We start from the raw sequence: 22718 nt of genomic DNA, 5'->3' as shown, positions 1-22718 counted from the left end.
GAGGCTACACAAGTGGTTTGAGTTGGTGAGATGGATGAATAAAGGCAACCGATGACTCAGTTCCAATCCCAGGGCCCAACCCACATGGCAGAAGGGGAGAACTGGAACCCGTGAGTTCTCCTCTGACTCACACACACGTGCACTCACATGCGCGTACATGCACACATATGCACACATGCACAAATACTCTTGCTTGAGAGTGAGCGCACACACATCCACGAATGCAGGCACACAGAAACATAAAATAAATAAAACTTTTAATGCGGTCAACAAACGTGGGGAAAATGCTCAAATTATTCATCGCCAGGGAAACGGCGATCACGGTAACATGTCGCGTCCCTCTAGGACGGCTGCAGTGAAGACAGGCGGTAGCAAGCATCGATGGGGATGGGGAGACAGAAAGGTCCATGCACCGCTGGCAGGATCTTAAAACGGCACAGCTAGTCGGGAAAGGAGTGTGGTGATTCTTTAAAATGTCGGGCGTCCCATATGACCTAGCAGTTGCTCTCCTAATCACACACACACGAGAAAAAAACAAAAATAGGCCCACATAAAAACCTGTGTGGGTGAGCAAATGATCGGACGCGTGCTGTTTTGTTGCAGCACTATTCAGAGTCCCGGCCGCCACCGCCAAGTCTACTCTCCCCTCGGCTGGGTTCCGCTGCTCTGAACAGCACTGAGGTTTCCGAGCTGGGAAAGCTGTGCCTCTGCCAGGAACTCCTGTCTCATTCACACCCAGTGTGCTCAGGGCTCACTGGGGCTTCCCGACACTGCCGCGTGCTGAACTCACGGAGCCCTTCAAAAACACCTGACTGTCCAGACCACCCTAGAGACTGCTCCAACTGGTCTGAGCTACAATCGTTCCATTCGTACAGTCCTGGAAACTTCCCTCTATGCCTATTCTTGAAACGAGGTGGGGCCTAGCCACACTGGACTAAGGGCTAACCATTTGCCTGGGAAATGTATCCTCCTTCCCCTCTTCCCCTCTGCCTTATTGCATATTCTTCTTTTTTCCCTTCCCACTCAATTTTGTTACCATTTTTTAGGATGGGTGTGGGCTTCTTTTTGCTCTCAAAAGCTGTAATCTCCTTGCAGCAAAAGGCAGGGATGAACATCCAGAACAACCCACAGCTTCAGGGGTCCGAGTTTTCTTTTATTATCTAAAGTCTGCCCGCAGGACCACGAGGATTGGTAGACAGACAGCCCAGGCTGAGGATCCGCTGCCTCTCGGCCTTTCTCATCTCCTTGATGCCCTCAGCTGAAGAAAGCCAGACTGCAGCATTCTTCCACATACCGCATAGGTTCCGGAGTCTGAAAAGGTGCTGTCTGTGACTAACGCTTTATTCTGCCTCCAGCCAGATGGAGAGGATGAGGGAAACTGGCCAGGGCGGCACTTCTCCATGAGCTCTGAGGCAGAGAGGGAAACCAGAGAGCAGGCCTTTGTCACCTGGGAAGCCCGGGTTCCGAAACGTTATTCCGTTATCTTCTTGTGAAAATTACCCAAAAATGCTGTTAGGCTTAGATGGCCTTGGTTTAAAGGGCACACGGATGACGCTGTGTGTGCATGGCTTGTGTGGCATTTATGCAGTCATGGGAATGGTAGCCACGCATTTGGGACCAGATAGCTCCTAGTGTTATGACTGGAAATAAAACCTGAATTTGGAAATAATGTTCTGTCCAAAGATGGATGGTCAGTAAACTTCCTAGCTGGTAACGTTTTAAATAGCACGTCCTTGACGGCCGTATTAGCAATGGGCTATGGCTCATTTTGACTGATTGCAGAGAGCTGCAGAAGCATAGACACACATTGCGTTATGCATAATGTCTCACTATCTATTGAACCTAAGGGGTGTGCATAATGTGTACAATACAGAGCACAGGTCATGGCCCATTTGCTTTCAGATCCGTTCTTCATGCTTTTGCTGATGGCTCCGCATTGCAGGCACTGACCCCTGAAGACAAGTTTCTCAGGCTTAATGCGGGTCAAGGAAGCTCTAGCTGGACTCAGCCCGTGAGAACCTCGGGAGGCTGGGAAGGAGGGAAGGAGGGAAAGGCCAGACGTCTTGCTAAGCTTGTAAGTGTGGGGTGGCTCCAGCCAGAAAAATCTGCCCCGTCTCCAGCTGCTGACAGTGACTCCAGCTGATTGCTCCTGTCACGCAGACCGGGAGGGACTGCCTGTTGCTGATTCTCCGTCCGTCATCTGCGTAACCGATTTCCCACTTTAAATTCCATCTTGACGACGTGCCCTGATCACGCTGCTCTGATTAAATGATGACTGATTCAGATGTGACTGAGAAGACGCCCAGTCTGTGAAAGTGCAACCGTGTTTAGCGCAGCGTCATCATGTGGTCAGAGACAGCGCGGAGGAAGGGTGGGGCTGGCTGGCATGCTGGTTTGGCGGGAGATTGGTGTCTAAAGGCGATCCCTGCCCTCTCCCCAGGTACTCCAGAGAGTTATGGTACTTGCACCGTTCTAACACCACCTTCCAAGTCCCCATCCTGTTGGTCAGGATGCACAGCTTTATCTGATGGACCCCCTGGGGCTGGCTACTGCCCCTTCCCAATCATGGCTTCCACCATGTGGCAGACTGCAGGGAACTTTCTAACTCTTTAGAGTTCTGAGAAAGTCACCTGCCAGCTAGGAGGAGGGGCCTAGTGCCTCTGCTCACCTGTGAATGAATCTTTGATGGGCTCAAAGTATACCTACCACTGAAATTTGTCCAGAATGATTTATTTCTTGTAATATGACTTTCCTTTTTAAAGCATGAACAACTATTATCAGACTAGATCAGGCACGTTCAGGGTGATATGGCTGTAGACCTGATCAGCTATTATCATTATCTTTTAATTAGGGATGTGATTAACAGTTTAGTATTATTTCTGGCTAGCTGGCTGAAGAGTAGGTCTTCACCTGATGAAATTATAGTCAATTGCCAGTAAACATTTTAAATGGCTCAGGGGCTCCTAATTCCTCTATCATTCAGCGTGTTCCTATTGTAAACATAATGGTGAGAGTGAATTAGAAGCCAACGAATTACTCTTATTCAGAATGGAATTTTCAGTACTCCATTTTCAAGGAAGAATTTTGAGCTAAAGCGGGACCTGTTATCATTAGTCTGATTCATACAGCAAGTGAGAGGTGACCATAAGTCCCCACACAGGAAAGCTGTCAAACAAGCCCCACCCAAGTACGAAAGAAAACCTAGCTGAACTAGAACCACATCACCTCCTTCAATGCCTGCAATAAAAACAGCTGAAGGGGCTGGAGTAGTTCTCACCATCTTCTCACAGAGGTCACCTTGGACCATTGGAAAACAGATATTTACAGCCTGAATCGCAACGGTAGCAAATTTACAGTTATGAAGCAGCAACGAAAGAATCTTATGTCTGGGGATCACCACAACATGAGCTGTATTAAAGGGTCTCAGCATTAGTAAAGTTGAGAGCCGTTGGGCTGGAGTGGCAGCTCAGTAATTAAAGAACATTGATAACTCTTCTAGGGGACCCAAGTTCAATTCTCAGCACCCAAATGGTGTCTCAAAGGTATCAGTAACTCCAGGTCTAGGGGATTCTGAGGCCCTCTCCGGGCCTTTTCAGACCCTGTGCACATGTGGTACACTTACAAATACACAGGCAAAACATTCAAACACATAAAATAAAAACAAATTGCTTTAAAGGTAGAGAAATGACCATGTATTTGAGGAAGGGCTACAACATAAAAATGGGTAAAAAGAAATATATAACCACAAACACAACGATGACCCAACGAAAAAGTACAAACAGGAAACAGAAGAAACTTCCAATTAACATCCTCAGTGAAACTTAAGACATTAATGAAGACAGGATGGAATGAAAAAAAAAAGAATAATTAGAAAACTGAAGACTCCTTATGGGTGAATAGTATGTTTGTGGAGCTGGGAGACAGTTTAGTGGGTAAAAGGGCTTGTAGAACAAGGATGAGGTCCTGTCCCAAGGGAGTAAGGTAGAAAAGAGACAGAACAGACACACGGACAAAGAGGACATTTTGACTACGAAAAAATTGCTGTGTTGTGTGGTGCTGGAGCCTGCTGGCAGAGTTGAACAGTTCTTGAGTGAGGAGTGAGGATTGAAAGAAAAAAAAGAAAGAAAAAACGAAGACACTACACATGGGATCTGTTCGAGAAGGCAACTAGTAGAGAACTAGGCACTGGGTTTAGTCCATAGTCCCTTTTTGTAGTCAGAGCAAAGTACTTTGATACAATGAAGTTCATGGAGAAATCAAACTTGTTTACCCCCAGCGCCTGTCTGTGTGATCCTTACACAAACAAAAGGAAGTGAACTTGGCAAAAACATCTTGCCTACTGTCACAAACAAAAGGAAGTGAACTTGGCAACACATCCTGTCTATCCCGGTGTCCAGGTGAAGGCCAGTGAAAACATGTTTTTAACTGAGAGCTCAGTAAGAAAGTATCCTGACAAGCAAGCGGCTCTCACAGTGTGGTGGTAGTAATCATTCTGATTCACTTCCTTGTATAGACTTTTAGACTTCTTCTTCCCTGGAGTCTGCACTTGCCATTCTAAGAACCTTTGCCATGTCTCTAGCCCTCGAGTTTATATATCAAGCAATGTACCAAGTCCTCTGTATGTCTGAGACCCCCCCCCTGCTCAATTTGGGCAAACTGCTCTTGAGACCCAGGGTCTTCCCAGATCTGACTGCTTACATGAGCCTACATTTTGTTCTTTCTAGTTTTCCTTCTATTCTTTGCTGATATAGGTCTTCAGAAAACTTCTTTAGGAAAAAAAAGGAAGGAAGGAAGGAAGGAAGGAACTGCAGGTAAATTTTCTTTGACCTCAGACAATTATTATATTTAATTGATATCTTGGTTAAGGGTGTTGTGGTATTTTGAATAATAATGACCCCCACAAAGGCTCATATATTTGAATTCTAGATCCCTAGTTGGTGGAACTATTAGGGAAGGATTGAGAGGTGTGGCTTTGTAGGAAAGGTGTGTCATTGAAAGTAGGCTTTGAGATTTCAAAAGCCCACACCGTTCCCAGCTGACTCACTCTGTAAGACCTGGGGTCTCACAGCTCAGGAGCTCAAGATCGTGCCCTTCCCAGAAACCCCCACAGACCACCACTTGTTGCAAAAGCAAGAGGTTTATTAACCATTGCGCAATGGGATCACCCCTGCCTGTCAGCAAAGAGTGGCCCCGGGAGACAAAGACCTTAGGTTTTTAAAAGAAAAATTGCGGGAAATTTGAAGTTGCAGTTTTGGCAATTTAGGATTGGATGAGGAAGCTAAAAAGTAAGATAATTGGTTAGTCTTAGGCGCTCAAGTTTGGCCAGTCCTGCCAAGTGTGGATGCAGCTGCAATTGAAGGTGGGGGTTGGTTAGCTCATCCTTGAAGATTGGGGCTGCAGACTTTTGGCTGGAGGTCAGGAGCTACTCAGAAGAAGTCTGGGTTGATTGCTAAGAAACACTATCTCGAAGACAAGGGTCTGGTCGTTCTTTTTGCTGAGTGAAGGTCATTGCGTACTCGCTTTTTTAATATCTGTCCTCACAGATAGGGTCACATTTCTCCGTTCTCTGTAAAGGTACTAAGAGGCTTTAGCTTAACCTGAACCTAAAACTCAAAACTATAGGCTTTAGAAGACATACAGGTTACAAAGTTAGTCTAACCCTTTCAGTTCTCTCTCTGCCATGCCATTCCCAGTTACCGTGCTCTCTCTCTCTCTCTCTCTCGCTCTCTCTCTCTCTCTCTCTCTCTCTGTCTCATGCTACTGGGTAAGATGTGAGCTCTCAGATACTGCACCAGCACCGTGGCTCTGCCTGACTGCTACCATGCTCCCCACCCCATGATGGTCATGGATTCACCCTCTGAACTGTAAGCCTCAAAGTAAAGGCATTCTGTTATAAGTTTCCTTTGTTATAGTCCTTTGCCACAGCAAATATGATTTTGGACTCCAGCACCCATGTAAAAGTTGTATGGGTAGTACATGTCTGCATCCCAGTGGTGGGGGTTGGGAGGAGACACATGGATCCTGGGAGCTTGCCGGTTAGCCAGTTTAGCAGAAGTGATGATCTTCATTTGAGATCTTGTCTCAAAAACAACAACAACAACAACAACAACAACAATAAAATGGGGAGTCATAAAGGAACAAGCTCAAAGTTGACCTCTGGCTTTCACACATCCACACACAAAACTACACACACGTGCACCCATAATACATCACACACACACACACACACACACACACACACACACACACACACAAGATTTTAGGTTTGGAAATACAGAAAAAGCCCTTGCTCTTCTATGCTAATTCTAGGGCTAATAATTACATATGCTAGATAGCAAGTGATAAAGAAAAAAATCAGGGAGGATGTGATGCCTACTCTTTTTTTTTTTTAAATTATTTTTTAAATTTTGTGTGTATGAGCGCTTTGCCTGCATATATGTCTGTTCACCACATGCATGCCTGGTACTTACGGAAGTGGTAAGGCTCCATGTGTGTACTGGGACTTGAAGTCAGGTCCTTCGTAAGAACAGCAAGTACTCTTTAAACCACTGAGCCAACTGTCCAGCCCCACAATGGCTATTCTTGGTTGTCAACTTGACTACAGCAAGAATTAACTAAAACCCAAGCAGCTGGGTTCACCTCTCAGTGATTATTTTCTTAATTAAATCATTTGAAGTGGGAAGACCCACTTTTATTTCAGATCTTTTGAGCTGGGGAAATCCACCTTTAATCTGGGCCACAGCTTCAGGTGACAGCCTACATAAAGGACATGGAAAAAGAAAACTTTTGCTCTTTGCCTGTTTGCTCTCACTCTTGCTGGCAAGTCTATTCCTTCACTAGCTTTAGAGCCTGCTTCTTCAGGATTTTTGGCATATACTGAAGATCAGCTGACACATCCTGCTTTGTGGACCAAACAACTACTGGATGTTTGGACTCGTGGTTGGAAGCAGCCATTGTTGGACTGGCTGGACCACAGACTATAAGCCATATTCATTCTATCAGCTCTGCTCCTGTAGAGAACCCTGACCAATACAGAGGTCATGCCATTTCATTCAGAGACCTTAATGGAGTATTGGAGGGATCACTTGCTTATCTGGGAACATAAATATATATATCCAGCACCCCACTCTTTTTGGAGATACATGAACAAATATATCTCTGACTTAAGGTATAAAACAACCAGTTCATAATTGGAACCCTCAGTATCAAAACTATAAAGAACGAGAAACAGAACTATGTAGAATGAGAATCGGAACCATGTAGAATGAGAATCAGAACTACGGAGAATGGTTAAGTAAGGTTCAGTGTATGTTTAGAGTGAACTTGTACAGATGAAAAGGTAAATGAGAGAACTTCAAGCTCAAAGGAAAAGATATCAAAAGTGAGAATGACAAGAACAGGCCTAAAAGGAAGGTTAGCTAGACTGGCAGCGAACAGCAATGAAAATGGGAGAGGGTGAGGTGGGTCCACATGGGTAAGAAAAGCCGGGGGAGGGGTTAAAGTATTCCCAGCATGAGATATGAAATAGGGGGAAGACCAGAAAATAAACAAAAGGCATTTTCTTTACTACAGCATGAATGGAGTTTGTAGTCTCCAGATGAAAGAAAGGCCACACTGAACAAGGTCCTTCATTAAAATCATAGCCTGGACTGTCCTAGCTTTCTTTCTGTTTCTTTGAGAAATATCATAACCACAACTTTGGGAGGAAATGGTTTATTTCAGTTACAGTCCATCATTGAGGGAAGCTAGATCAGGAGCTCAAGGCAAGAACCTGGAGGCAGGAACTGAAGCAGAGACCGTGGAGGAGGGCTCCTCACTGGCTTGCTTTCTGCCTTGTTCAGCTATCTTTCTGTTACAGTCCAGCCTTCAACCTCCAAGCCAGTTCTCATCCTCTGTCTTTTCAGGGGATGCTAAACCCTTTGGCTTGAGGCTGTTCTGGTTTGCATCACTATCTCAGCCAAACCATGGAACCTTCTTCCAACCTACATAGAAGGTAGAGAAAGATAAGGAAACGTCTTTCTAAAATGAACATCTCTTCTGTTACTAACCAAAATGCAGAAGTTGACCCTGAAAGAAATCTGCAAACCTATTACCTCCCAAAACAACCAGTGTCTGTTTCCCCAAAAGAAGAGGTGGCAGGGAGAGCAAATGGGAGAAGGAAGGAAAAAACCATGACTGAGCTACTGCTGTTTGGCACATCTGTCTCACTTCTGTCTTTACCATTGGATTACAGAGACCGCGGCACACATTGTTCAAGCCGGAACCTTTCATAGTGCCTTAGCAGACATAAAAGCATTAATGAATATGTAAACACATGGCCTTGGCTTCGAGGCTCTCGGAGGTGTCACATGACAGTCCCGGCTCACTGTCGTTTCCAGCAGCTCTGGTGCTTTCTTGGAAACTATCCTGGACTCCATTAGTCTTAAGGACACCCCTGTTGCTCCTCCTGCAAGTGTGACAGTGCATAACTACAAGCTCATCACCCAGCTCCTGCTGCAATCTGCAGCCTCCTTATGAAGTCAATACTGTCTGAGCTTATTCCAAGTTCCTTTAACTCACACCCTCCTGGCTAGGCTTATTAGTTTCCTAAGTCAATATTTCCTTCATTCCCTCTTGCTAATAATGCAAATTAAATTACATTTTTATCAAAGTATAAACTATCAAAATTATCAAAGTATAAACTATTTTAGAAGTCCCATTCATATTATACCCAATGCTTACAGCCCAAAGTCAACGTTTACCAACATACCATGAGTACTATTGCAAGGAAGTCATTCCCAACCCACGAAACTGCTAACATTTGGTGTCTTCCATGGGAGCTCTCTGGGAGGCCTTCTAGCTCTCCTCTCAGCATGCAATCCTCTCATAGAAATCCTAGCTCCTTCATAAGACCCTCTGCCCAACACTAACGCCCATTTTATTCCCCAGGTCCAGCTCTCCATTGCTTCTGCCATCCACAGACTGCCTTACAGTCAGGTAGTGGCCACTCTTATCTCTATCCCTCTATCCTTTCTTGGAGCATCCCCTTATATGGAGACTTTTGACGTCAGACTTAATGCATTTTGCATTACGATATGGCTCCTGGCCTATAGGGCCCACAGAGTGGAATGGGCCTATCTCTATGAGAGACAGAATGAGACTATCTCTCATAGGCTCATGTATTTGAATACCTGGGTCCCAGTTACTGGCACTGTGCAGGAGGACTTAGGAGGTGTGACCTTGCTGGAAAAAGTACGTTACTGGGGATATGCCTTGAGACTATAAAGACTTTTGCCACTTCAAGTTAATTATCGCTGCTCCTTGCTCTCTGTTTTAGATGAGAGCTCCCAGCTGCTCCAGCATCCATGCCTGCCTCCTGCCATGTTTCCCCCACCATGATGGTGATGGCCTTTTAGCCCTCCAGAACCATAAGCCCAAATAAACCTTTCCTTCTATAAGATGCCTTAGTTGTGGTATTTATCACACTGACAAAAAGTGACTAGAACAAAAACAAAACAAGCAAACAAACAAATAAAAAACCCCACAGCAACATTGATACATAACCAATATGCTATATAAAGTACCTGTTTTAAGCATATAATTCAACATAACTCAATGGCCTTTAGAGTCATCATAGACATAAATGCTAATAACTATAGTCAATTTTAGAAAATTTTTACCACCTCAAAAAGAGGCCTCAAATCTTTTATCTGTCACCTTCCCGAGTCTCCATTTCATTCTAGCCCTGAGCAGTCACCACTGTATTTTCTTCTCTAAAAATCTCCCTGTTCTGGACATCTCGTGCATGCCATGGTATATTGCTAAAGGCTCTAGCTAGAATTCTCCAAACCAGCTCTGCAGAGAGAATGATGCAAGTAGGGGGATGGGCTGGGAGGCCAATGAGAACCATGAGGAGGACAGTCAGTACCGGTTATGAGGTCACATGAGTGCTCCGCGATGAATCTCTTGGCTGTGAGTAAGAACACTGAGCCACAATAGTTTAAACAAGAGAGACATGCTGTCTTGTTGACAGGAAATCTGGTGATAGGTTGGTCTGACATCGGACCGTGTCTCATCCATGTGCCCCAGGCCTTCTATATTTCTCTCCATCAACTCAGTGTCCTGGCTTTTGTGCCTAGATTTCCCCTATCTTCATTGCAAGATGTTGTTCTCCAAGGCATCATCTCAATATAATGGATTACAGAAGCATGAAACTGAAAAGAAGATTTTTTTTTTTCCCCTGCATAACCTACCTAAAACACCTCCTATTATGTGCTTCTGTTTCGGACCACAGTGTATTACTCTGCCTTGGCTGCAGGATGGAATAAGAAAATACATCTCCACCATTGTCAGCAGCTATGAAGCTGTGAGTACTGTCCCCAAGAAAGAAAAGAACGCGGGGCATATGATGCTATTTGTTGCAAGGGACAAAGAGAACCCACAGTAATCCATCTGCAGCCCAGCAAAGGCAGTCTTTCATGAAGATGGGCATTACTAACGGAATCAAATGACCCTGTGAAGACAAGAGAATGAAGGCCAAAAAGACCTGTGATACTGTGTGTTTTATAAGGTCGTCAGTAACCTTCACCTGCCATATTCTAGTCACAGAGAAGAAGATGTCGTCAGATCACAGAGCAAGAAGAGAGGAAACCGAAGATGGGAACTCTTAGAACCAAGCAGGAGAGCAGTTTGACACCACGATCAGAATGAGGCGTGCTTTACAGATAGTAAACTTACATACACAGTCACTACCATAAGTCATAGTCGGAAAGTGTAACAAGAGAGACAAAATAAATACAAGATAAAAATTCATTTCCAAATTATAAATACATTTGTTAAACACGAGAGGTCAAAGAAACAAAACCTAGGATCCATTAAGGGAAGTGACTACATACAACTTAATATATGGTTCATTTAAATATATATATTACACTTCAAGTCAAAAGACCAATGTCAGAGTGCAGAGTGTATTTGCAATACATATCTTACACGTGCCCAAATAGTTGTAATATTAAAAACACCCTATAAACTGATAAGATATAAACAAGTCCACAGAAAAAATTGTGAAAGGATAAAGAGCAAAAGCTCACAAAGAAGACGCCATGGTCTCTAAATGTATACATATTAAAAAAAAAAAAAAAAAAAAAAAAAAAAAAAAAAAAAAAAAAACCTGTTCAAAGTCACTATATGGTTAGAGCTTTCAAGTCAAACTCTCCCGCAGCATTAACACGCAGTAAGGGCTTCCCCACCCAGGCACTTTTCTTATCTGCATATGAACTCACTTAATTCCCACAGCAGCTCTAATGGTGGGACGCTATTATCTCCTCTTGACAGGTATGAAGAGGACCAAACTCTCAGACATAAAATCATAGCCAGTACAGCAGGCTCACCCTCAGTAAGCTTGGCTTCAGAGCCTGTGGTCAAGTCCGAGACCTAAAGCTAGTCTCCAAAATGCCACATTTACCAGATTCGTAAAACTAAAAGAATGATAATATCCAGTGGCACCTAAAATGACAGGGAAGGCTCTGACTCATACACTGTTGGGTGGAGAATGAATTATTTCAGCTTTGGGGGAAATTATTTAAAATTTAAAATATGTAAAAAAAAAAAAAAAAAAAAACAAAAAAACAAAAAACCAACATCAGTCTCACTTTGGACAGAAATTCAATAGAAATTAAAACATGAAAGGATATTTACTGAAGAATGTTTTGACAGAAAACTTTTTTTTCTTTTTTTAGAAATAAAAAAGAAATAAAACTATTTATTTATCAGTTGCAACTGCTGAATGACATGTGATCAGCCATACCAAGATTTATTGCTCTCAATATCAGTCAGTCTTGTTCCAGTAGAGACATGGCTTACAGGTTAGGAGAACTGGCTGCTCTTCTACATGGTCCAGGTTCAATCCCCAGCACCCATATGGTGGCTCACAAATATCTGGAACTCTGGTTACAGGGAGATCCTTAGGCCTCTTCTGCCTCAACAGGCAGCACACGTGGCACATAGATAAACATGCAAACAAAACACCCACACCATAAAATAAATAAATACAAAGTAAAATTTTTATTTCAGTTTTATATAAATTTGCTATAAATTTCATCTCTCCAATCAACAGAAAGATGTTACATTGTTTCTTATAACCAGGGTCTATTTTTTTTTCTTGTTCTTTTCTTTGTTTAAGTTTTTTTTTTTTTAATAAATAAATAAAATAAAACAAGATTTCACTCCGTAGCCCAAGCTGCTCTGGGACTCACTATGTACAGACCAGCCTTGTAATTGTGGTAATCCTCCTGCCTTCCAAGTATATGAGCCACCAGTTGCCCAGCTGTTGGCAAAAAATAATAAACATGACAACAAAATAATGTTATTAAGTTTCTAGTTAGTCTCTCCACACAGTGAAATCCCAGGCACGTACCGTTCCATTCTGTGTCTTTATTGCCTGTCAGGGATGGTCTTAACTCCATGGGGCTGAGCATCCTAGGGATCTGGAAACCTATGAGAAGAGCTCATCTTTGTCTGAAGGGACATTCCCTCAGTAAAATGTAAAGTGTTGTTGACTCCAACAGTCAAAGACTCCTTTTATGTGCATCGACCCTTGTTTCAGTACACGCATGGGGAGAAGGTAGACATCTTAGCCATAGGAAGCTGCCATTTTGGTCAAAGTGGTCTCCTGTTGGCATTTTAATACAGTTCAGTGTAACGAACTCTCAAGGATGCTAACATGAATTGTACAAAGGGATGAGGAAAGAGAATTTTATTATTATTATTATTATATTGCTTTTATTTGGGAGTATGTATTACTTTTGGATTTTTAACAATTCTAATACAAATTTGCAGCAGATGTTTGTTTGTTTGGTTGGTTGATTTTGGTTTTTCAAGACAGGATTTCTCTGTGTAGACTGTCCTGGAACTAGCTCTATAAACCAGGCTGGCCTCGAACTCAGAGATCTGCCTGCCTCTGCCTCCCAAGTGCTAGGATTAAAGTCATGCACCACCACCACCTGGCTATTTGTAAGAATTTATAAAACAAAAGTGCATACTCAGCCTGAGCCTCCATAAGCTTACGAATTTGCCACCATTCTGAGGTGGGACACATCACGTCCTGGCCAGGGTTCCTCCACATCTGTCCCCAAATGTCAAAAATTCTACAGGGATAAAACTCACCTCTGCCTGAGAATCTCCGTTTCTCATCAGGGAAGAGAACCCACAGCCTTCAGCTCTCTGCCCTCTTCAATGCTGAAGCTGTAATCTGTTAATAAAAGGTTATTTTCTCCAAAGCCACTAGAGGGGACACTCTGCTGTACAAATAGCAAAAAGAACAGCAGGAGCAAGTGGGGACTTAGTCCTTGCTCTGCCTGACCCGCTTCAGACTCTCTGGCCTTAATAGTCTTTGGTGTTGAGACTAATAACCCTTCACCTGGAGGCATGAAGCGCCTGTTGTCATGTGCTTTCCTGGTATTTTCAGACATAGCGGGGAGAACCTTATTGGTCTTGGCTTTTTAAAACATTCTTCCTAAGGCAGCCAGATGAATCATCCTTCTAAAAAAAGAAGAATTTCCATGAGAGGAGCCTGTGGAAAGTCGAGGCTGGGAGGTAAAGACCCTAGTTCTCTTCTTGATCCTGCCAATTACAGGCTGTGTGGGGTTGGTCAAGTTCCTCGGCCTCTCTGGTTTTATATATAACAGAGCAGAGGAGACCGAATCTAAAGCATTTAGTAACTCACGGAAGGTCCCTCGGTGAGATATGTGGTCAAACAGGGATTTGAATCTGATCATCCATTTCTTGGGTTAGCTGAGAGAATGAAATGAGATGGGGTGTGTGAGAGTCTCAGAAGGTATTAAACCCCAGATGAGTTCAGTATGAAGTTGTGCACACACTGTGGGAATGAGGAGACCGCTGAGAGGAGCCCTGGGGGGGGGGGAGAGGAGTGCCCCCCTGGGGAGAGGGGAGCGACCCCTGGTCCTTCAGTCTTGCCGGGCTCCATCCCCGGTTTCACTCATGATGAAAGTGGCAGGCGTCCTCTGCGCTCTTAAGGAGTTACTTAAATGACTCCATAAAAGAACAGGGTCTACACCTACCTTTGTCTTTCTCTCTTTCGTTTCCCTCCTTCCTTTCGTCCTTTCCTCTCTTTCGGCCTCTCCATCCTGCTTCCTTTTCTCAGCATGGAAAATCAAACCTAGGGCAATGGGCAGCACGGTCATCTGCCGTACACTGAACAGTGTGGTGCCAGCATGAGGACACGTAGGCCCACGGGATGGAAATTATGGACTCAGAAATAAAATTACTAATATTATGGCCGATCGATCTCTTACAAAGGAGTGAAGATAATTTGATAGGGGAGAGACTAGGTTGTCTTTTAAATAAACCCTATTTTAGGCCTGTTTTAGAAGTGCACTATCGTTGTGAGAACAGTTTTTTCAACAAGCGATGCCCGGATATCCACATGAAAGCACTGAACTTGGAATTCTACCTCGTACCATCTAAAACCATTCATAGAGCCAAGTTTCAGACTGTTATAGGAAACTCAGGTGGGCATCTTCATGACCTTGGGGTAGACAAAGGTTTCTCAACTGTGACATGAAAAGCACCAGTGGTTAAAAAAACAAAGAGAGAGAGTGAGAGAGCAAGAATTTGTATTTCTTGAAAATCTGAAGCACTCATGCTTCAGATAACACGGCTGTGAAGAAAATGGGCTGGGGTGACCATCCATCAGTTACGAGCCTTGCTGCTCTTATAGAGGACTAGTGGTCACGGCCTGGCACCAGATTGAGCAACTGGGAGCAGCCTGTAACTCCAGCTCTAGGGGATCCTATACCCTCTCTTGCCCTCTTTGGGTACCGCACACAAATGCACACATCACTTAAACAGGTATGCACACAATACACAGAAATAATAAAAACAAAATCAAATCTTTTTTAAAATAAAAGAGCTTGTAAAGGGCTGGAAAGATGGCTCAGGAGCTAAAAGCAACTTTCTGCTCTTTTGGAAGACCCGACCTCTGTCAGGTAGCCCACAACCTCCTGTAATTTCAGCCCTAACACCCTCTTTTGGCCTCTGAGAAGCATCTGTACACACATAATATTTACTCACACAGACAGACAGACAGACACACACACACACACACATGAATAAAAAATAACGATAAAAGTTTTAAAGCATGTGAAGAAACAACCCACAGCCAGGGAGATGGTATAAAATAGAAAGGATTTAGATCCAGAATAAACTTAAAAGCTAGAGAGCCTCTGCACTCAAAGAAAAGAAGGGACCAAAAGAAATTTAAGGGCGGACAAAGGATTCGAACAGACATTTCTCTAGAGACGGTATAAAAATGGCCCACTAGCTTGTGAAAAGTTACTCTGCATCATTAGCCATTAGATAAATGCACTTCGAAGCCACGATGGGCTAGCATAGCTCTCTTACTAGGATGGCTATAATAAAAAAAGAGACAGTGAGCCTGGTGACGTGGATATGGGGAAATCAGAAACTTCACACACCCCTGGTGGGAGTGTAAAATGAGGTGGCATTTTGCACAACGGTTCAACGTTTCAGTTCAGAAATGTTAAACACGGTGTTTCTACAGCGTCCGTGTCATGGCTTGAAGATGAAATGTCCTCACAGGCTCGTACGTTAAAGCTTTAGGTCCCAGGAGGTAGCACTATTTTGGGAGGCCCTGGGAACTTGATGAGGTAGGTCTCTCCGCTGGAGGAAGTAGATCAACAGAGATGAGTCCTGTTGGGGGTGAGCAACAGGGGGTAGCTTGCTGGTGCACTTCTCTTATTCCCATCCTTATTACTTATTATTTCTTTCTTTCGGGTCTTGTTTCTGCATGTGTATCTACATGGTAATAGTGCATGTGTATGTGTATGGACACGGGGGGGGGGGGTGTGCACGTGTGCAGGGACACACGAGGGGGGGGGTGTGCACGTGTGCATGGACACACGAAAGCTTGAAGTTAACATCGTCTTCCTCAATCACTTTCCACTTCATTTACTGACCCACTGGCCCTGCAGATTTCCCCTGTCTCTACCTCCCGGAACCTGGAATTACATGCTTGCCTGCTTTGTTGTTGTTTGTTTGTTTTAAGAACCCAAACCCTGCTTCTCATGTGTGCATGGAAATCACTTGGCCAACTGAGCCATCTCCCCAGGGTCGCTCTCCCTTCTCTCTGCTTTCTGCCTGCCACATGTTCCTGGCACCCAGATATTGCACAAGTACGTGGGCGCAAGCAACCACGGGCTGAGCCTTTTGAGACTATGAGCCACAATGGATCTTTTCTTAAATTTCTTTCTATTGTATATACATAGCAACGATAAAAGTAACTAACACAGCTCAGCAAACATACTCCTTGGTATCTGTCCAAGAGAAACAAAAGCTTAAGCACATGCTTACTCACACGCGTGTACACACACTCACAGAGACATACACACTACCACCAACAACCCTGTACGCCAATGTCCATGACCATATTGTTCAAGCTAGTTTAAAAGTGCCTGTGTTACGGACCTGCAATCTCAGCTACTGATGCAGGAGGGCTCTAAGTTCAAAGTCAGCCTAGGACATAGAGTGAATGCAAGACCAGATGGAAATTTTTTAAAAAGGATTTTTTTTTTAATGCTGGGGATATAGCTCAATGGTGGAACACTTGCCTGGCTTGTGTGAGACTACAGGTTCAATCTTCAGTGTTGCAGCAAAAAACTCCAAAACAGACAAACAAGTAGAACAATTCAAACTTTTATCAACTGATTCAAAGATAATGATTTGTCTTGTATCGATGCAGTAGAATATTATTTAGACTTAAAAGGAATAGGCGTAGTAATAGTCTACAACATGGACTCACCTGAAAGGTATTGCACTAAGTGAAAGAAGCCAGTCACGACAGGCCATGTACTACATGATTCTATTTGTATGAAATGCCAGGGGGCGGGGAATCCTCAGAGCTGGAAAGTACATGGTGGTTGCCTATGGCTAAAATACACAATGTTTCTTTTTTTGGGGGGGAATATATGACAAAAATGTTGCAAAAGCAGATTATGACTATGTAAACACACTACATATATGTAAACACACTAAAATTCATCAAATTACACATTTTAAGTGGGTGAATTTTCTGCTATGTTACGATATAGCTTAATTGTGTTTTTAAGAAGACTGAAAGAAGTGAGAGAAATCAGAGGTGTTAAGTATAGATGGGTCCGAGGAATTCCTTGAACCATTAAAGGTTTTCCAAAAGATTAGAAGTATACAGTTATATTATTGTAGCCAAGAAGGAGGTTTCCCAGACTGGGTACAGGGAAGGTGAGCTCCCTGGGCCACTTTTCTGTGTCTCCAAGTGGATGGATGGATGGTCTGCTCAGTTCCCTGCTTTATCCCTGCCCCCTGCAACCCCCTTAGCTTTAACCACAGCACCTGCACCACAAGGATCTGCAGATTAAGTTTAGTGGTCATTTCTGCTTTTTCTTTTCTGTCCATTTTCTGTTTGCATTGTCACTAGAAACAATGGAAAATAACCTCTAGTCTTCTTATTAAAGAAATAAAGAGTGGTGTCTGTGAAGTGGGCTGGACCACCAAGCCCCCAGGGAAACCGAGGCATCCAGCGGCATTTCTGTAGACAGGGAAGAGACGGATAAATAAGCCTACCATAAAAGCCTGAAACTTTGCCCACTCTCCTCAGGCCAAAGTCAGGCTCTTGTGTGGACACTGCCAAGGAAGCTGACTATTATCCACTCCTTTGATGAAAAGTGCTTGGGTTTCTTCTCTGAAATTCTCTGCTGTTTCCACCTGCCAAACAAGTGTGATTCCCAACAATCACCGAATCACAGACCTCTGGTAATCACAAAGTGTCCCCTGGCCATCAGAGACTGACTCTGTGAGCCATGGAGAGAGAGGTCTCTATGACCAGAACCTGCCCTGCCTCCACAGAGGGAGGAAATGCTGTGAAACCACATTACTGAGACCAAAGTCTCCAGTCCCTTTCCCTAAGGGGCTGGACATTCCTGGCTTTTGTCTTCCTCTTGAAATGAGACATTTGAGAGTTATGGAAAAGTACAAGACAGTATCACAAGCCGCCGTGGAGAAGGTGCCAAGGGGCTCATCCTGATAGGGGCCCAACCCTGAGCAGACTTTTTTCCTGCTTCCCCTTTGCCTTGGCACAGTAGATCACACACAGCAGGGGCTCCCACTGTGTCCTAGCCCAGTCACTATTCCCAGTAGGGCACCGATAACAGAAGAAAGGGACTGTTACTGTTAGGTGGAGGCCCTTTCTCATCCTCCAAAAAAAAAACAAAAACAAAACAAAACAAGAAAACATGATAGTTTCAACTCCTCATCTGGGCCTTCCAGTTCTCAAGAACATTTATTGTGTCCTCCCCTTAGCTCTCCTATCTGCCCAGACTCATCGCTTTAATCCCCCTCGTCCTCTCACCCCTGCACAAGGAGTCCAGAAAGACAACAACAAGGTGGCCATGGCTTCCTCTGAGGTGCTCTGTCCACTGAGGCTCTTCCACCACTCACCAGAGCTTCAACCACTGGGATTCCCTTGCTTTGACTTCTGGCTCTGGCTTCTCAGGACAGTTTGGTCGTCTGTCAAGCCTCAACTGTGGCATTGGCCCATTAAAAAGACAGGAGGCCTACCTCCCCCAGACAGAGCACACCTGATCATTCTGCCACGTTCTTGTAGACGGGTTTCAAGACCCGTCTTTATTCTTGTCTTTCCTCTCCTGGAAGGTCATCCATCAGCATTCCTTCATTCATCCCAGCCTGTCACATGGAGGCTCAAAGAGAATCTGAGGTCTGACAGCCCAGGCTTTGAGACTTCAGAGAAGTCTTTGTGCCTCTGAGGACCCATTTCCTCATCTATAGATGTAGGAACCACAGCTTTGTCACAATAATAAGTGAAATATTGTCATTAAGTACTCACCAGGGTGCAGTGAGAATTCTGGAATTTTGGTTTCTTTAAAAAAATGGTTCCATTGGTGTGGGGATATGGGGCTGCTTTGGACTGTCCAAAGCAGCTGATATGATTTGCCTTGTGCGCTAACAAAGACATGGTTTTGCCAGCCACCAATAGTTTCAGCGATTGAGTGACGTTTAGAATTCTGGACATTTTTTAAGAGGATATATAAATGCTAGATCCCCGATAGGTGTTGTGGGTGGTTGGTCATTCATGGGGGCTGGTTGTGGTTTATTAGTAGTCATGCTCAAAAAAGATACAAGAAGAAAAAAATTAGACTCAGAAATCTCTCTCTCTCCCTTCTATCCTTCTTTCTCTCCTATCTAATAATGGGGGGGGGAGTGTGGGGGAGGGATAAAGGATGGAAAAAACAAACCCACAAAGTAGCAAAGTCTAGCTGCGCTTTGGAGACTTAAACATTTGCCATTAGTTTTCAGTTCATTTTAAAGTTTTCAACCATCCATTCATCTATCTATCCATCCATCCACCTATCAAAACATCCATCTATTTATTCTTGGTGTACTTAGTGGTCTTCATGCCAGGTACTGGGGACTAAGTCTTCTAAGAGGAAAGCCACTTAGACCCAGGAGGAACAGAGCAGAGAACTGAGGCATGTCTCCACAGCATAGTGAAGTGCTGGGGGCTGCCCAGTGACAGTGACATCGAGTCCACCTTTCCATGGTCTTTAACTACCATTAGGACTCTGTGCTAAGGTGGGCACCACAAGAAGGAAGGCACATGACAGATGGGAAGTGAGAGGGTCCTGGGGAAAAACCCCTGTTCCTCTCTGCTTCTCGGTTATAGAAAGTGGTCATGCCTTGGCTGTCCAGGAGGGCGATGCCCTTCAGGGAGGCCTTGTTGAATCTGTCTGGGACTGTTCCGGAAGGAGGAAGGGCGGGTGGGGCGGGGAGACAGTTGGAATGTTCTGGCCTGCTGTTCAGTGCAGCCAGCCTGCAAGAGAGGAGGGCCTCTGGACATCAAAGGTTCCTTTTGTCCCTTTCCGAGTGGCAGGGCAGCCGGGCCACTGGCTATGACTCAGGCCTGGCCCTGACGTCACCCACGCCCTGCCACTGGCCTCGGTTTGCATCCAGGAACCTGGCCAGGGAGTGGTTCTCATAGCGGCAGCAAATCTCAAAACGAGAGGTCACTGCTGTGTTCTCTCCATCTCCCCACAACCCACCTCAATTTTCTTCTTTTTTTAAGCCTTGAAGAGGGCTTCCCTTGTAGACCACTTTCCAAATGTAAGCAGTCAGATTGAGTGACATCATGAGAGAATTATGTGGAGCAGATCTCAACCAGGAGTTGAGGAATCCAGAGGAAGAATGTGGTGGTAGCTCCTGAGCCCAGGGAGCTGGCAGCGTGTGGGCTTCCGAGGAGCCAGCACCTCTGAGTAAGTGAAGGCCTACCCTTAGCCCCTCAGTTAAGGCCCAACACTGCTGGCCGCCATCTTTCTTCTGAGAGGTAGGCCTAATGGGCCCAACACAGAGCGGGGAGTGGGGACAGCCTTTGGGACACCCTCTAAATACAGCCTCAGAGGGGCCTGCTCTCTCTCTTTCCCACAGAGCCAAACAAGACGCATAAACAAAAGCTACTCAGAGGGAAACCCTGGGTTCAGGCTTCTTGTCTTTTTTCCCAACCTGAGCCCTGTTTCAAGAAGGCCAAAATATTTGTTTGGGGTTCTAAATTGCTTGATTCTTAGATCTTCTATGGCATGATCAGACTTAAAAACAAGCCCATTCTAGGTAAACATATCAGTCAAGAAGCATTTTCACACTTTGGGGGTTTGGGAGGAGAAGGAACCCTCACAGGAAAGGGTTCACAGCCTGTCTTGAGAGCCCATATTCATTATCTCATGGCTGTCCTGTTTACAGTTTTCACTTACATAGGCTGCTGCAGGAACGTTAAGCACAGAGGCGAAACATTGTTTTAATTTCATCTAAAAACTCCTAGGTTTTTTGCATAACCTGTCATTTATGAATTCTGAAAGTTTCTACTCAAGAAATTTCCATTTCTGGGAAAAAGCTTTTTTTTTTTCCCCACATGCGTGAGAGCTGCAAAGCAGACAGGCCTAGAGATGTATCTCTCTCCTGTCTTCTCAACTTTCAAAACCTCTTGAGTGAGGTTCTATTTTCTGTGCATTTTCCTCAGCACAGTAAGTCTGCTCTTCATACACTAATGTGGTTGCTGGTATTTTAAAAAACGGGTCTTACTTTTAGGCAATACGGAAGTTTGTCATTTAGTGGGAAACACAAATTCTGTTGTGAACAAATGGCCTTTGAGATTAAGTATCACACTTTGGTATATGTTTTTTGGGTCTTGTGTTTTACCTTTTAAATATAATTTTACAGACTGGGCTGTCTTCAAGTGAGGCTATCCCAGCGTACTGTTCCTCTGGCTGAAAGACTGGGTGCTGTGTGACAAATACTTCGGTGAGTGTGTCGTTTGTTTCTGGTGAGTCCCTACATTTAAGTCTGTAATTCTACTTCTCATTTTTATTTTTTTTTAAGTTTTAGAATAAGAAAGGGTACACGCCACAGATAACTCTGCACACAATGACAACAGCTGCGTGAGAGGGGACACACGGCACAACAGACTAATTGCTATCATAGATCCCCAAATCTATATTGGGTCAAACACACTAGTGTTTACCTCTTGGTAATGTGACAATGCAGCTTAGTTGGGGCTAATTCTTTTTCCCGAGTTCATGCAGGTTCCAGGCCGGGCATGTAGTTCAAAGGGAGACTCCTTGCCCGATGTGCCAAAGCCTCGTGGTTTGATCCCCAACAATCACTGACAAAAACAAAAGCTTCCAAGTTTGAAGGAGGCACTGCTGTGCAGTCTTCAAAAGTCACCAGGGCGCATCTTTGCTCCTCAGCAGAAGAAGCAAAGAAAGTGTCCGAGGGTGCTTCTTCTGGGTAGAAGCGGCGCACTTCACTTCTCCTCACATTCCACTGGCTAACACCCAGACACGTGACTGTAGCTAACTGCCGAGCACTTCCCACAGGCCACTGTGGAGAATTTCTGGGTAAAAGGTAATTTTCTTCAGCAATGAATGTAAAAACTTGGAAATGCTCCGATAGAAAGCTGTAGAGTGTGTGTGGGGATGGGGGGTGCCTTAGAAGATGGGCTGGATTTGTCTTTGCAGAGGACCCAGTTTAGTTTCCCAGCACACACATAGGAGTTCGCAACTATCTGTAACTCTAGTTGAAAAGCATCCAACTCCTTCTCCTGGCCTCCTTGGTGCACAAACATACTTCCAGGCAAATAAATGCACAGACATAAAGCAGAAATAAGCATCTTTAAAAAATTAGGATGCCAGCCCTATAGGTGCATACCTGTAAGCCCACATAGGAGACCGAGACAAGAGGGTGGCTCATGAGTTCAAAGCCAATGGTCTGTATCATGACTTCCAGGGCTGCATAACAAGATCCCATCTCAAAACAACTGCGACAAATGATGGGATATGTAGAATTCCCTAACGGACACTCATGGGCTTTATCTGGCCATGTAGGCGGAGAACAGTGAGAGCAATTCCCAAGATGCCTCTGTCCATTCTAATCTTAAGACTTGAGGTAGACATATCCCGGCTGCCAGTGGCCAGTGAAACTGGAAGGGCATCTACCCGTTATTTTTCCTTCCTCCGTTCGCTTGTTCTAAGTCTTTTCTGGCTTTGTTCCTTATGTATTCTTGAGTCAAGCAAATTGGAGGGAATTTCTCAATGAGATTCTATTCCCACAACCACGCACTGCAGGAATCTATAGGAACGTACGTTCCTGTAGTCCTGAGCTCA

General features: G+C 44.4%; 1 protein-coding gene and 1 long non-coding RNA gene across 3 annotated transcripts in view; one reads left to right on the top strand and one right to left on the bottom strand.

Annotated features, from left to right (window-relative positions):
• The window catches only part of Zbtb38 (zinc finger and BTB domain containing 38), a 129686-nt gene that overhangs the window by 19329 nt on the left and 87639 nt on the right, over nt 1-22718 (top strand). The window contains exons 2-3 of one of the 2 annotated variants that reach the window (XM_055629566.1): nt 20132-20318; nt 21277-21357. The gene's annotated coding sequence lies outside the window, so the exon portion shown is untranslated. Of the gene's footprint in view, nt 1-20069; nt 20319-21276; nt 21358-22718 lie in introns of those variants that run through there. The other variant, XM_055629568.1, reaches the window with a different exon arrangement.
• The window catches only part of LOC129693025 (uncharacterized), a 72222-nt gene that overhangs the window by 19020 nt on the left and 30484 nt on the right, over nt 1-22718 (bottom strand). The gene's annotated exons all lie outside the window — the stretch shown is intronic.

The sequence above is a fragment of the Psammomys obesus genome, unplaced genomic scaffold (assembly GCF_907164565.1).
Source record: "Psammomys obesus unplaced genomic scaffold, mPsaObe1.curated_primary_1811, whole genome shotgun sequence".
NCBI classification, from domain to species: Eukaryota; Metazoa; Chordata; class Mammalia; order Rodentia; family Muridae; genus Psammomys; species Psammomys obesus.
This window is presented reverse-complemented; position numbering and strand designations above follow the sequence as displayed.